The 16,615-nt window shown below is 38.5% G+C and overlaps 1 protein-coding gene across 2 annotated transcripts in view; it reads left to right on the top strand.

Moving 5' to 3' along the window:
* Positions 1-16,615, top strand: part of kiaa1549lb (KIAA1549-like b) — a 61,761-nt gene that overhangs the window by 1,372 nt on the left and 43,774 nt on the right. The window lies entirely within an intron of this gene.

Below are 16,615 nucleotides of genomic sequence, written 5' to 3'. Positions count from 1 at the left end.
GCATCTGGGTCAGCACTAATGACACACAACTGTAGCCCACTGGAGCTCTTTGGGTCTCTGACAGCATGAGAGGCAGCTGGGGTAATGTTGGACAACATAGCTGCCCTTCAACCATGAATGCTTGAGGAAAAGGCTGCAAAAGGCCATTAGTCTCTGCATGTGCACTGATTTGGCTGCATCACCCTTTTTTTTTCTCTCATGTGACTATTTATACCACCTCAGTGTGGATGGCTTTAACACAGCACAAAACAAGATGTTCTGTGCAAATGTTAAGTGTGTATATCTAACAGTACCTCCAGTCTGCAAACTGTGATGTAGTGGCTGTAGTCTCACCTCTGCTGATGCACTGCTACAGTAGCAGAGTCTCCTCCTCCTGCTCCCTCCTCCTTCTCACAGTCAGCACATCCATTCTTAAACACATGAGACCAGCAGCAGCAGCAGCAGCAGCAGCAGCAGCAGCACCTGAGCTATACAGTACATATCCATGGCACAGAAGTACTCTTCGTTTTCACCTACAGTACGTCAGATTCTAGGTACAAGAAACTAGCACTTAGTAGTCTTTTGTGTACTGTAGATATACGAACTGGTGTACTGAGAATGAATGTTGGAGTCTGTGGCCTTTTACTGGTTGACTGTATGTTTTCAATGGTCTGTGTGCTATCTTTTTAGTAGTGTTACTGGTTTGAAACATGGAGGATGTACTCCTAGCTCCAAAAAATGATCCTGGGGTTTCTTACAGTCAATGTGTATCTTTGTGTGTATCTGGTAAGGTAGTTACTATTACTAACTGTACACACAGGGACCTCTGCCCTCTCCTTAAATTCATTTCTATATATGGTTCAGTAATGATTTGAATGTAATTTCTAAGATTTGGCTTGTTCTTAAATCTCCTCCTTCCATGGTTCCTTATGGATCTTTAATGGGATACATTATTCAGTAAATTAGGGATGCACCCATTCCGATGCGCTGGATCGGTACGGGCGCAGAAACTGACCTCATTAAATGGATCAGGTATCGGCCAAGATGTGACTGATGCACAATAAGGACTTCTTTGTCGACGCCATTATGAAAGTATGTGTTTCCTCCATCAGGGTCACTGATGCAGTTTTTAGTGCCACAGTTACCTCTGGCCTCATATTACCTTATATAAAACAAAAATCCAATGAGTCCTATGCAGTGAGCTTTTTTAATAGGGAAAAAAGAGAGCAGTGGTATTGGACTGATAATCAGCCTTAAAAATAAATATAATGATGACCAGAACACGATATGCCTTTGGGTGGGGAAAATCACATCTCAGGTTCTCTAGTTGATGTCTATCATATTGCACTGCAGAGTGGCTTCCGGCTTAAGAAAACCACACAATATGATTACCACGAAAGACAATAAATCATCAAATGATAAATAATACATTACAAAGTTGACGTTTACGCTGCTCCTCATCTATATCTCTTCACAATGTCATTAAAATACAGTCTGGCTTTGAGTTTCAATCACATGGTGGCTGCTCCTGCACAGTGACTGAACTACTAGTATTGGTTGGGCTATACTGCTGCGTTTGTGTTCAAGTGTGTTTGTTTGTGTGTGTGTGTGTGTGTGTGTGTGTAAGGTTTACTGAATGAAAAACATCCTCATTTGCTGTGAGCTGGTAATACCCTGACTCATCTTCCTCCTCTTAATGTGTGATACCAGTACAACATGTGGTTACTATGGGAATGCCAATTTTTGTGCAACAATAATAACCACTACCTTCAACAGCCAGTAGAGTAGAGGGCAGTGCAGGGTCAGGGTGCAGTGTGGTGAAGCTTTCTCATGCAGTTAGATTGATCTTTAATGCATTTGCAGGATTTCTTGTCTGGTTTATGTCTTACCACAGCTGGTGAAATGATGCTCAGCAGCAGCTGGAGGACAGGCAGAAGAAGAAGTTAAGCAAAGGCATCTTTGGTTCTTCCACAATCAGACGACTTTCTTCTGACGTCAGCTCTGTTTACTCCTACTACCACACCATTGCTTATATGACTGCTGACAGTGCGGTTTTGACGGGGGTTAACCTCACACACTTCTTGCTGTATGAGATGCTCTCCCTGAGCTGTTGCCGGTCAGCACTTTCTGCTAAGGAATTCATTGACAGAGACATGGCAGTAAGATTCAAAGCTATTTTCCTATTTGCCATTCGGTTTGAAGCTTTTAGCCATAAAATGACTGTTAATGTGAGTCAATCGACCAGGGTGCTGCAGCACATCACAACATTCTCTGTGGTTTGTCTCTGTTTGTGTTTGGTGTGCTTCAGTATCTTGCAGTGTCTTTTCCCTCTGTCTAGATTAGCCTTTTTTAAAGGCTGTCATGATGTTTAATGTTAAAATTACTTCCAGGAATTGATTTTAAAAAGCAGCAACCATGACTCACCCATGCTCTGGCTTTTTTAGGAGCACACAGAGGACACACTTTCCCTGATTATTTCCCTCATTTTACCTCATTGCAGTGATTTAATGTACCACAGGTTAATTATGTTGTGGGTAAAGCATGTCAGGAGGGCTTAAGATGTATGTTGTGTGTGTGTTTGTGTGTGTGTGCACACAGTCAAGATAGATGGTGTCTCTTCAGGTGGAGCTTCAGCTGAGTCTTTCATTTGATTTGCACTCAGTCGTGATGCATCATTTGTCTTTGTGAACAGACAAATATCAAATTGAAAAGTCAATTTACAAAACCAGTGATTGAAAAGAAAACTATCATTGTTTATATTCTACTCACAGTCCTCCTTCTGTTTTCTTTTGCATTTTATGCCAATGTTTTGAAAGGGGGACTTTGGGAGTTCCCTTAAACATTATGCAAGAATTTGAGTGACACAAATGAAAAGGGCAGAAACAGAGTGTTATAAAGTAATACAAAAATATACATTAGTACTTTATATATTGGTACTGGCAATCATTCTGAGAGGAGAAGAACATTCATTGTTATCCATCTCTGCTATCATTTACTCACAGGGCTGTTTTGAGTCCATTTCTGTCAGACCTTTAAGAAAGTCAAAAGGTTTGCACTTGCAGTCTTTTCTCCTTCACCACTGTAAACAAAGCAGGAAGCACTTCTATAACACATAGATGTAATGATAATATAGGCAAACAGGCTTCTAATTAGAATCTTGGACCATCTGCCTCACATTATCCCTTGTATAGTTCAGTGCAATTAGGGAATATTGTGTCTGCGGTATGTGTGTGTGTGTGTTTTTCCCTCCAGTATCTCTCTGTACCTTTGCGCCTCTCTGTTCTTTCGTTTTTCTCTCTATGTTTTGGATGTGTGCTGCAGGTTAATGGCAGACAAAGGCTTGGCTCTGCTGCTGCTTGAGAAAGGACAGCAGGCTGCCTGATTTATTTGGGAGACACTGTATAATACACCACACTGCTCCTCACAAGGCCATTGTTCATCACACCACATCACACGGTAACTAACACGGGCAGAAGACGGCATGAGAGGCCAGATTCTCTGAGAAATTTAGGAATGTCTGATTCTGAAGAGCAACTTCCTATTATTTTGTTAAGATTGATCCCATCTTTTAGAATGAATATATAACAACTTGTTTTAAGAAGATTTTTACGAGAATTAAATGTGGCTGAATCAGACCAAGATTTAGATCTATGGTGTGCATAAATGAGCAAGACAGAAGAAAAGGAGAGGGGGGGAGATTTGCATCTTCACAGATGGGGTCATCAGTCGCATTTAATGGTGTCACTGTCATTGTATCATATTTAGTTCTTGTCTACTATTGTTATGAAGGGAAATGCTAAGTTTAGCTGTAGGCTTTGCATTTTCCCACAGATGCCTCTGTTGACTGTGGCATTTCAGCTAATCCCTTCAAACCACTGGAGGAGGGAATGTGAGATCACTGACACATACAAACACTTCAAAATGTTTTGTGCTTAGCAGCTAGCAAAGTGTGCATGTGTGCACCCATACAAAGCATACAAGCAAGAAAGAATAGCTACTCAGTAAATCCAGTTTGAAAAACAATCAATGTGTTAAAGGTGCTGTAGGTAGGATTGTGAAGATCCAGGACTTAGCCAAAGAATTTGAACATCGACAACTTCTCAGTCCCTCCCCCCCTTTCTGCTAAAGCCCAAACGGTCTCCTAAGCCCCTCCCCCCACAAGGGAGAATGAATGCGTGTGCATGAGCAGTGATTGACACGCAGTTAGACCCCCCCCCCGGCCATCATTGGTGCATCTGAACAGGAAGCGGTGGATTTTTGCAAATCACACTACAGGCTGTAGGTGGTGCCAGAGAGACGGATTTTCTTTTTTTAATTATCTGCTTTATGTAGTTCTACTGGAACATAGGGTCAGTTTCAGCAAATATGACAGAAAGTTAGTTTTATAAGTCTTACCTACTGCATCTTTAAGCTGCATTGCATTTACCATTTGCCACTAGAGGGCAGAAGAACTATACAGAAGAACTGATAATCACACTTCCCTGCGAATTTGCGTTTCCTAGGATGGCAAAGGCATCACCTGCCCTACTCTGACTCTGATTGGTTTACCCTGGTATTCTTACCCTAATCCTAACCAATCTCACTCCTCATGCCTAAACCTAACCAGTCCAACCAACCAAGGCAACAAGTACTAGCCAATCAGAGGAAGAGTAGGGCTGGTCATGACTTTGCAATTCTAGGAAATGCAAATTTGCACCCAGTGTAGGAAGATCGTTCTGTCTATAGCGGTTCAGGATTGTTCTTTTGTCAGCAAGCCGCTCAGAATGTAGTCTCGCTTTGCCAGACCTTCCCTCACAGCGCTGCGGAGGAGGTTCTGGCTAGTTCACACAGCTTTCCGGGATGGGAGAAAAACTCTGGTTTATAGGCATTTCTTTAAACCAAAATCAACACACGTCATGGGCGCCTGCTAAGCACCGGGCAGAGCCACGGTGCCTCTGCAGAATAGCCTCGGGAAGGAAATTGTTTTGGTGGAACGTGTGTACGTTCAAAAGTTGTTTTAGTCGTGCAACAGAAAACTCAGATTGGACAGATAGTCTAGCTAGCTGTCTGGATTTACCCTGCAGAGATCTGAGGAGCAGTTAACCTTAGTCCTCATAAATCTACCGGAGTTTAAAATTCCAACACAAAGCGGAAGGTAACGGACATCCAACCGAAAAGAGTGAAATCTGGTGGAATTTACGGCGGCATCGGAGCAATCCCGGAAGTGGAACGTCGTGGATATAGACTACTCAAAAGGCAATCGAAACATGAGGATTTAATAATAATGGAGATTCAGCCGTCTGTTAAAACTGGATGACATTTAGTTAATCTACATTTGGTTTTGTAGAGTTTAATCTTTCATTTAATGGTATTTGAGGGTCATATTTTCAACATATTAGACAGATTTCTTGGCAAAGGTGCTTAAGAATGTAATTATTTACCTATAGCCTATTACAATGTAACATGCTGGTTTACAAGTGAGGTACTAATGGCTGCAACCAGCATTTGTCTATACAGTAAATTTGTGGCTGTATAACGAAAAAGAAATTACCTTAAGCTAAAGAAGCTAAAAATCTGCGTAGAGCTTCAGAGTTAGTTGATAATTCTTTGTGGAGTACTTTTACTACAACAGTGTTTCCTCTATGTTGATTTTGTAGTGGCCACCACGGTATCAGAAATAGGGCTGTACAGAAAATGTAGTTGCAGTTGCCTTTTAAATTATCCTGCCGACATAATCACCTGTTGGCTGCCGCTCACATTGCAATTTAACAAGTAGAACTATTCAGAGATTATTTGGCCCGTCCAGTTTAACTCCACATACTGTTGTGTTGATGTAGTTTATTGTCAAAACGTTCACTTTCTTCCGAGTCGACTATTAAATGAACAGTTCCACCAAAAATGTCACCGCCGTCCGTTCTAAGTGTAGACCTGTTTTAGATGTTAAGGGCCCTATACTTCCTCAAAAGATACAATTCAATCACAACTGAAAATATGCCTCATTGTGTATGAATAGAGGTGAATAAATATATTTGTTTGTGTTGCAGTGAAGTGTCAGTTCCGTTTCATATGTAAAACATTTGGCGGTGGCGTAAAAAAAAGAAAAATCCTAAAGGAAACACTGTACAAGGAACCACATTACATGTAGACATCTGAGTCAATGTTAATATAGAAAATTACCAATGAATGGTGTATTGTTAGTCTGTGACCCCTTTTTCGGTGTGAGAATTCTCATGACCACAACTATCACAGTATTTTCATATTGTCATGTAAATGTGAGTATGCCCTTCTTTTGTGTGCTCTAATTGGATCGTATAGAAATTGGGACTAGGCTGGCATAATTCATTTTCTATCGACTTACAATAGAACCATGCACCATTATGATATGTTAAGTTTTGTGTAACATGTAAAGAATATTTTCTCTGATTTAATGCATAACAGTGTAACAGTTTCTTTGCACTGATCATCTATTTTATCATTGCCGTATAAATATGCGGTATCCCATGCCATATAGTGATACCCATATATCAATGTCAGTATTCAATTTTGTAATATTAGTTTGGAAATAATTTATTTATAACAAACGACAACATCCCTGCATCAGTCTTAGACATTGCTCACAACTAATTCAGCGCATGAAGTGACCCCATGTTTTGTCCCCTGCCCCAGGCAGAGAGCGGTTGTTTGTAGTATATTATGTCTCTGAAACATCAGTGTCCCACTCACAGTCTACAGAGAAGCCTTTGATTTTACATCCCAGTGACATCACAGATTCAGGGGCTCGCTTTGTGATTTCTAGTTTAAGTGAGGCAGGTTTAGAGTGGAGCGTCAGTGAAGCATCAAGCGTATAGGGGAGCTGAACTCGAAATTACTCAAAACTGAAATTATGAAGTTTTAAAAGCCTATCCTATTAATCAGTAATCAAGCTGTCTTAGGATTTTAAAGATGTTCCAGTTTTAGTGCTTATACTTACTTATTGAGTGACATGCACAAACTAAACTAGGGTAAGTAATGTGAGACATACAGTGCTGCAATTTGAATGCAAAGATAAAACCTTAAAATGTGTCATACCTTTTCAATGACAGACAAAATGTTCATGCAGCCACACACACACACACACACACACACACACACACACACACACACACACACACACACACACACACACACACACACACACACACACACACAAACACAAACACACACACCCAACTTTGCACATTCATAAATCTATACCATGAAGCATTTGTTTGATTTATGCCCTTATTTTAATGTGCTGAAGTCCCCTCTTATGTCTTCAAATGAGACAGGATGTTCCCCACAGGCTAATTCATTAGTGGGATAATCCGAGTGTGTGGCTCCACTCCTGCTGGAGAGCTAACCCATTGCATACACACAAACAAGACCTTTATATATGCTCCAGCTCATACCCATGTCTATGCAAGCGTCAGAGTTTGGATACCTTATTCAAGACTCACTTTATTCATATTAGTCATCATTCGTACTACTTCACAGGGCAAGTGCACAGCAGAACGAAATCATGGAGCAACCAGCTCATGAATGTAATGAATAAAAACATTACATTCGTTCATGATTAGGATTAGTCTGTCCCATAGAGTGTATACAAGGTTTGTCCTCATAGACTTATTCATGTGTGTGTGAGCACATTGTAAGTTGCTGCAGACAGGGAGCATTACTTTTGTAAATTTTAATATTAAACATTTTTAAATTGTGGAGCGACTATAGTGGATGTTCAATTTGTCTCTTAATATCAAGTGTATTGCTTTAATATACAGTATTTGAAGCTGCAAATACAGTAAGACCTGATATATTGCACAAAGAACTAGAGCTCAATAATTTAATTACAACAATCAATGTCTCAGGTTTTCATCTACCAAGCAAACAAGCAACCCAAATGAACAATTGTACCGTACAATGTCAGTGAAATGTAGTTTAGAGCTTGACTGTGTGTTTCTGTCTCAATGTCAATTTGTGGCCTGTGAAGGTCAAAAGCATGTCCGTAGGATTAGATCATGGTACCTCTACCTCATGTCATACATACATCTCAGTAATGATAATGATAATGATATCACCTAGGAGACAGGCCTCTCCTTAACAGTGGACGTCATTACGAGTCATGGATGGGACACATTAAGTTGTGCGTGCTAAACGTTGTAGAAAGCAGGGATAGGGAGGTGCACAAGTTCAAATTAGAAGAATGACAGAATATGTAATTCAAGAAGTAAGTCTGTAAGGAAAAAGGGAATAGTATGCAGCTTAGGGTTGATATGAACAGGCAGACACTTTTGGGAGTAAGAGGTAGATTCAAACCGATGGAAGAAAACTTGTATCTATCACTCTCGGGTAAGAAGAGTTTCAATATTTAAAACTGTATCAAAAATCAAAAAATCAAGGTGCTTTATCTTGTTTGTCTTTCTTCTCCTCTCAAGTGGACATGAAAAAAAGCACACATAAAATAGAGTAAGAGCACATGAAAAAGAAATGTCAATTTCCTGAAAGAATCACTGGAAAAACATCTTACCTTTTTATATGTACACTTTAATTCATATGACACCATAGATGCACATCAGAAAAATGTCCCCATTCCTGTACTGATCTGTCCTAGTTCTCATTCTGAAAGAAACCTGCTCAAAGGAGGCTACCTTGCCTTTGCTTGATAAACCATTTCTGAAAAGATGGCTACTGGGGAATAGTATAATAGTATCTGCGTGCTCTCCATTAAACTTGTCTGGAATAAATCTGCAGCACTACGGTGGGCTACTGTGAGTGGATATATAATCTTTGTCAAAAATCTAAACGAGGATTGGTAAATGTAATATCTAATTATGAATTTTCTGCCAAAGAAAATCTGAGGACATTCTTATAGCAGATGGCCTCATCTGAACTCTGACACTTCCAACTGTTTGCATTATTTATCTGGCCAAATCTTGAATGGTGTCCAGGAAAATCAGTTAAGTAACTTGAAGTAGACACATTTTTAGTATTTAGAAAACTGTCCTCTGTTCTCTGCATTAAGTACTTTTAGTAATAGTCTCTGAAAGCTGCATCTTCTGACAAAGTGAGGGAAAAAAATCATTGAATAATATATTGAATCCATTATACTTGGGAACTTTGAGTCAGTCCAAGTGATGACGTGAAGTACTGCTTAACGTCACACAACCCAAGGACGTGTCTTAGCTAAGTTATCTCTTAGTAGATTTACCTTTTCCACTTGCAACAAATGTTTTCAGCCCATATGAAATACAAAAGTGAGGGCTGAAGGCAGTCTTGACAATCTTTTTCAACCCCAGACTTCAAAAGAAGTGGAGCTTTTGACATTAAGACGTTTTTTTTTTAGGGATTCTTCTGATACGTACAGTACTAGCCTAAATCCAGATGTGTATTAATTCATTTTAAAAGCAATTGAGACCATGCAGCTCTTTTTTGGTGGCAGAACCTTGTGTTTGGGAACTAATTAAAAACAAATTTTCCCTGTCCATTGAAATGCAAACACCCAAACCCCTAAATGCATGTCAAAATGCTTAAAGTGCTGTAAAGAGAACATATGTTACATCTCTTGATGGCCATCATAGGGACCCCACTTAAAATATAGTTTTACAGACAGAAGATCAATTCAAAGATGTTCTCCATGTATTCTTGTTTTAATAACAAATTTAACATCACATATTTAATGAAGACGTATCCCTATATAGCACAATCTTTAACACAACAAAATATAGTCTAAAATCTTAATGCGCTGTCTACCTCAAAGCACGTGACCTTAAACGGAAGTGATCTTTGTCCAAAATGCTACAACAGGTACTGCTGATGTTGAATTACTAGGTGTTCTGATGTGTCAATTAGCACAAAAAAGGCACTGTTAGGATTTACATGGATCACAAAGTGAACCAGCTCTATTTGTAAAAAAGCAATATCACAATTCAAGACTTTTTTGTGCACCTTCTGCCAAAACACTTTTGAATGTATTATCCATTGTTTTTGCAATTTCCATTACAGAAAAGTATTCTGTCTGGATGTTAGAAACATTAGCAGAAGCTAAATCTGTTTTCACCTTCCACAGAGCATTGGGTTCTCTATCCACTGCCAGGTCTCACCTCTGGCACTACTTTCTAACAAAACCTCCTCTCTCTTATCTAAATTCTTAATTCACTTATATAAGCCAGCCTTTGCAAAGCCAGGTTTTATGGTTTTAAATTCTACATATCTGTTAACTTTGAATATGCCCTCTAAGCGCTCTTTGTTTTTTCAACTGTTATAATTAATTTGCTTAATTAGATGTTTGTTTTTTACCCAGCTGAAAGAGTTACATAATTGCTTCTACATCATTTAATTGCATGCTTTTCAAAATGGAGGAACAAAGAAATGAAAAAGAATTTTTATATTAGTCTGGAATTGCAATTACTTTGTAATGCGATCCATCCATCCATCCATCCATCCATCCATCCATTCATCCATCCATCCATCCATCCATCCATCCATCCATAGGCCTGTAACAATTCCAAATGTTTCTGTACAATTAATTGTCTCAGAAATAATTGCGATTAACAATATAATTGTCTCTTTAAGTCAAATTTAAAATTATTTATTTATTTATTACTTTTCCAAACAAAATAAAGTTTTGAATGAATCTCAGGATGCGTCTTTTGGTTATATCTGTCATGTGACCCAGATAATGTAGTAACACAGGTACACAGGTACACAGCCTATGAAGTAAACCACGACTCTTTATTATCATAAAAACATTGTATTTTTTTCTTAAATGAACATAAAACTGACTATATACTAGTACTATAATACTAGCACAGTATTATATAGTTTTCCAAACCTTAGCTAATGTTAGCAATTAATTGCGGTTAAACAAAGAAATCGCAATTATGTAAAAACAATTGCGATTAGACAATTACATAATAATTGTTACAGGCCTATCCATCCATTCATCCATCCATCCATTTTCATCCCCTTATCCAGGGCCGGGTTGCGGGGGCACATAAACATAAAGAAATAATGTGTATTGAGAATGTGCACACCTTACACATACTTAAGACCAGGCATCAGGAGGATGCTCACATATCACTGCCCTGCTGTAAATACCTGGAAAATGAGCACACAGATTCATTAAAGACATGATAGAAGGAGCTTATGTGGAAAACATCACAGCTGTAGCTGCAGTGTGACATAGCCGTCGGCCCGGTGGTGTTGTGGTGAATTGAGGATGTGGCCGAGGCCTCTGTTCGAGAGCTCATCCATCATGCCGCCGGCTTGGGTCCGTGGTGATCTCTGTGTTTGCTTTGATTGTGTGATTGTGTTGAGTGTCAAGGTCGGATGTATGCTTGCTGTGAAGCATGAACAGTGTTGTAGCTCAAACGTGTTGTTCGACCTGTGGTAATATCACCTGCATGCTGTATCTCTAAGATTTTCGACCTTCTTGTTCTCTGAGTTTGAGGTGTTGGTGTTCTACATTTTTGTATATATATATATATATATATATATATATATATATATATATATATATATATATATATATATATATATATATATATACAGTACAGGCCAAAAGTTTGGACACACCTTCTCATTCAATGCGTTTCTTTATTTTTTTCATGACTATTTACATTGTAGATTCTCACTGAAGGCATCAAAACTATGAATGAACACATATGGAATTATGTACTTAACAAAAAAGTGTGAAATAACTGAAAACATGTCTTATATTTTAGATTCTTCAAAGTAGCCACCCTTTGCTTTTTTTGATAACTCTGCAAACCCTTGGTGTTCTCTCAATGAGCTTCATGAGGTAGTCACCTGAAATGGTTTTCACTTCACAGGTGTGCATGTCAGGGTTAATTAGTGGAATTTTTTCCCTTATTAATAAAAAAAGCAAAGGGTGGCTACTTTGAAGAATCTAAAATATAAGACATGTTTTCAGTTATTTCACACTTTTTTGTTAAGTACATAATTCCATATGTGTTCATTCATAGTTTTGATGCCTTCAGTGAGAATCTACAATGTAAATAGTCATGAAAATCAAAGGAAATGCATTTGAATGAGAAGGTTTGTCCAAACTTTTGGCCTGTACTGTATATATAATTTGTATTAGTGCAACAACATCAGTACAAGTTCGTAACACAAAACATAAACAGGTCTTATCGAATAGTGGCTCTTAGTGTGAGCTCCATGCACCTCCAGAGATGCATGAGCTAGGGTTGCAACTTACGATGTATTTTCATGATCTGCTAATTGATTTCTCCATTCATTTATTTGTTGGCTTATAAAATATCATACAGCTGTGAGAAATGCCCATCACAATACCCCCCAGAGCCCAAGTAGACATAATTAAAAAGTTTGTGTTATCCAACCAGTAATTACATACCCAAAGATATTCAGTTTACAACAGTAAGAAAGGCAGCAAATATTCACATTTAAGGGTATACTGTAAAACCACTGAATTTTTAGCATATTTGCTAAAGAGATTTGTAAAATGAATCATTTATTATCCAAGTAGTTTCTAATATTCTGTCTTAAGCCATATTAATGGACGTATTGTTATGCTATAGCATTAGCTGTCTAAAAGGCCAATAATATAATCTTGCATTTCAATAGCTATAAAGTAATTTTGTTGTCCATAAAAACATTTGAAAACTTATCACATCACTTATTTATGATACAGAAAGAAATACAAACATTTATTTTAGATTATAGATGGCCCGATACCATTTTTTGCTTCCCGATACCGATTCTGATTCCTTAACTTGCATATCGGCCGATACAGAGTACCAATACCAGTGTGTCATATATTTTATTATGTTTTAACAACTGTATACTTCTTTCCCTGTATGGATGTGATATTATTTCTATCTTTGTTGTCTGTCTGGCTCAGGTTAAACTCTTTGTAAAACATGAACAAACACAAACAATGAATGCCATGGAACTTTCTTTTATTATCCAGTTTGACAGTCAGTTATAACAGAAAAAGAACATAAATAAACTACTGTAACGTAGATTTTCTTTAGGGCTTTATCACGTGGTATCGGATCGGTGCATAAACTCCAGTACTTTAAGATACCGATACCAGCGTTTTAGGCAGTATCGGAGATGGTATCGGTATCGGACCATCTCTATTTTAGATGAGTCCTTCCAAAACATATTTTCAAAAATTCCAAACACTGTCTCCAAGTAAAACATGAGCAATTTATTTTGTGGCCTGCTGCTTGTAGTGACCCCAGATATAGAGCATTGTGATTGTATTACAAACATTTTGACATTATTGTGCTTGACTCTGGGGTGGATTTCAGGGGGGATCCTTGAAGCTTAACAGGCTTATCCCAACTTGTTATCCCTCATTGTCCTCTTCCCTGCATCCTCCTCTGCTAACCTCTGCTGCACTGTAGCCAATATAGTATATGTGGTCAGAGTCGTTGAATCTCCTCAGTGTCATACGTTTCCATTTGGTTTGTCTTTGGTTGAGCTGCTCACTACTCATGTATGTGCATGTACAATCACAGTCAAGTGAAGGAAGGTTTTCATTTTAATGGTTAGTGCAGCAAATAGGTGGACAACCGCTGCAATATGTCTTTGTTAGCTCACTTAAGAGCCTTCTTTTGCATCATGTTTATGTTAATACACTCAAGAGGCAATTTGGTTTGACATGGAAGGCATGAATAATGTATTGCGGTGACAGAATCACAGAGTCACTTTATTTACCAATTAAATGCAGAGACGTTTTGCCTAAATGACATTGATGTCAAAAACTAGATGTGCAAGAAATTAAACATGAATTACTTAAGAAGGAAATCATTTTGGTTAATTAGTATAATTACCATAAACAAATGAGACTAATACGGAAGTTTTTGGCTGTGTGCCATTTTAAAGATGTTCTTACACATTTTTATAATTTTTGCAAGAAAACTCCTGAACAAAACTATTATGCTTGCAGCACACAGAGTAAAAGCTCAGAAGCTGTTGAGGTTTATTCATTACTTTAATGTATTCTTAGTAGCTCGTATCCTTTTTCTACAAAAGAGGAATGCCAAGGACGGGCAACAGGTTTCAACAGATATGGATTATATATTCATAAATAGTAGTTGAAGGTGAGTAAATATAAAATACTGCAATTATTTTGACAATAATATAGAAATTGAAAAAATGCTACATGTTGTACCTTTAAGTATATTGCTTTGGGAATACTAAGACCTTCCATTTGTGCAGGCGGTTAGCACAGGACATATAAGACACAGCAGTCCCACTGACATTCTGTCACTTAGATGAGCTTTGACGTCCTCTGAAGTCTCTCTGAGGGCCCAATTAGAAAGTCAGAGGCAAAGCCATGTGATTTCCCCATCAGTGATACCAGAGTACTCTTGTGGAGTCTTATTTTTTTATTTTTTTAGCTCAGACTGTCACAGGTGACCAAGCCGTTACTTCAGCTACCCTCCCTGTGATGCACAGTATTGTCTTTTGAATAGCAGGCTGTCGGCCTCAACCCTTCAGCGAGGTCACTCTGCAGGGACAAACTACTTTTATTCTACTTTAGTGACGATTAGTTTGTCATACCTACTGGATTATGTGAGACTTGCATGAACTCAAATCTGGAGATGTCTTACAGTAATAGGATTGCTTAATTTTAACTTTTTAACCCTGCTATTGTTATTGCTAATCCCATCCTGGCCTGTAGGTTATCCTGTTTTTCACCATTTCTCCAATTATTTCCCACGCTGACTATTACAAAGTCTACCTAAAGACCCAGAGTAGATCTAAACATGATAAGCTATAATGAAAGTGAATCTCTCTCAGCTGGCTACTGATCTGGCTCCAATTTGTAAAAAAGAGGCCCTTGACTTTCTATTCCTATACTTTTCTAATTTAGGTTGAGCATATAATCATACATCTTGACCCAATACTGAAACAGCTGCATCTTATAAACTTACTGTTGGGCTTGATCAGTATCAAAACAACAGCAGGGCCTTTCATGGCAGCTCAACCACCATCAGTGTATGAATGTGTGTGTGAATGAATGAATAAGTGGCAAAGTCATAGCGCAAAATTCATAGTGTGTATCCTTGAGATCTAAGAAATGTGTTGAATGCAGTACCTTTCTTATAAAACATTCGCAAAGCTGATTGTTAAGTATTTTAAATCCTGTAATGGTTACATCCATGCAGTCTTCTTCTTCCTTGCCTTTGCTGGTGCATTGCAGCATATGTTGGAGTAATACCTCTGCCTGTATATCAGTGGAATAGTGTGAAAAAAAATCATTAGCAGGACTCTGCATCACATCACATGCATGTGAGTGAGTGCACGTGCGTCCTTGTCCTCGCATGCACGAAATCACACACAAAACATGGACCCACTCAAAGAAAAACACCTCCATGGTGCCACAAGAGGTCGAAAACTCAAACGGGAACCTTTGCTGCTGTCTGTCATTCAACCTTTATGTGATAAAAAATGCCCTCTTCCTTTGATCTATTTATACGTTCAAAATTAAGCAGAGCAAATACATAACTCAGGATGAGACCTTCATGTTAACCCAGTGCGCAGTCTCGTCAGCTGCTGCGGCACTTTCTGATGCCCTCTCTTGACCCCTACCTGTCATTTCACACCCACATCCATGTCAAATGGCTTTTGTAATCCCTGAGCACATCAGAGCCCCAGCATGCAGCTAAACTCCACCACTCGCCCCCTGCCTGTTCTGATATGCACGGCCCCAGGAGACGGCCTTGAGCTTTAGTTTGATAGAGTCCCTTCTCTCTACGTCTGTTTGTGTATAAGGTTATACCAGGACAAGATGGTCTTATTTGAAGAGGCAGTGATGTATGATATTTTTAAAGATTTATTTCCAGATTTCCAATCTGGTTTGGAGCTTTGATAACACACAATGTAAACGTGACATGCACAAACCTAATGCTGAAATACGGCTTGTCTAACAACATCAGAACACTTCTGTTTTTCACTTGTACTGTATTTGTACAACCTAAATAAAGCATTTTTGTTAAGAAACACAAATGTAATTGTCATATTTCATTTGTGTGATGCTTCCATGGCAAGACAGAATTTACCTTTGCTTTTATCTCTACCAGTGGCACATGGTCTTACTGCTTTCAATCTTGACAGTTCACAGGCTAGTGTTGCCTCTGGGCACGGTGCTGAAGTGAAAGATGACTTACTTTTTGGTGGTTTTAATGGGAATGGGATTGCCTGCAGAGCCCTAACTGAGCTCTCTGACTTCCAGTCACCCTGTCTACCCCATATAAGGTCTCATCTGATTGCTCCATGCATCAAAGGAATATTTCACCCTGAAAATAGTCTTACATTTCTATGTACTATTAATCTGTAATCATCAGTGAATTCAAAGTGTTATTTTATGATGAGTTTCCCTCAACTTAACCGGTCTACTTCTAATCCAATAAATAACCCGAGTAGCTCTATCTTGATATAGATATAGACCTTCTTTTTTTTTCTGCAGAAAAACACAGGTGTAATTAATAACATAAATAACAAGTGTATTCCAATTAGGAGAGTCTGCTATTGTTAATGCTGGCTGCCGGGACACTTAATGGAGCTATTGTTAATGTTATTACTTCCACCTGTGCTTTTCTTGGTATGACAAAATATCTGCTATATATAAAAGGCTATTAGACACTTG

The sequence above is a fragment of the Perca fluviatilis genome, chromosome 3 (genome assembly GCF_010015445.1).
Source record: "Perca fluviatilis chromosome 3, GENO_Pfluv_1.0, whole genome shotgun sequence".
Classification (NCBI taxonomy): Eukaryota; Metazoa; Chordata; class Actinopteri; order Perciformes; family Percidae; genus Perca; species Perca fluviatilis.
This window is presented reverse-complemented; position numbering and strand designations above follow the sequence as displayed.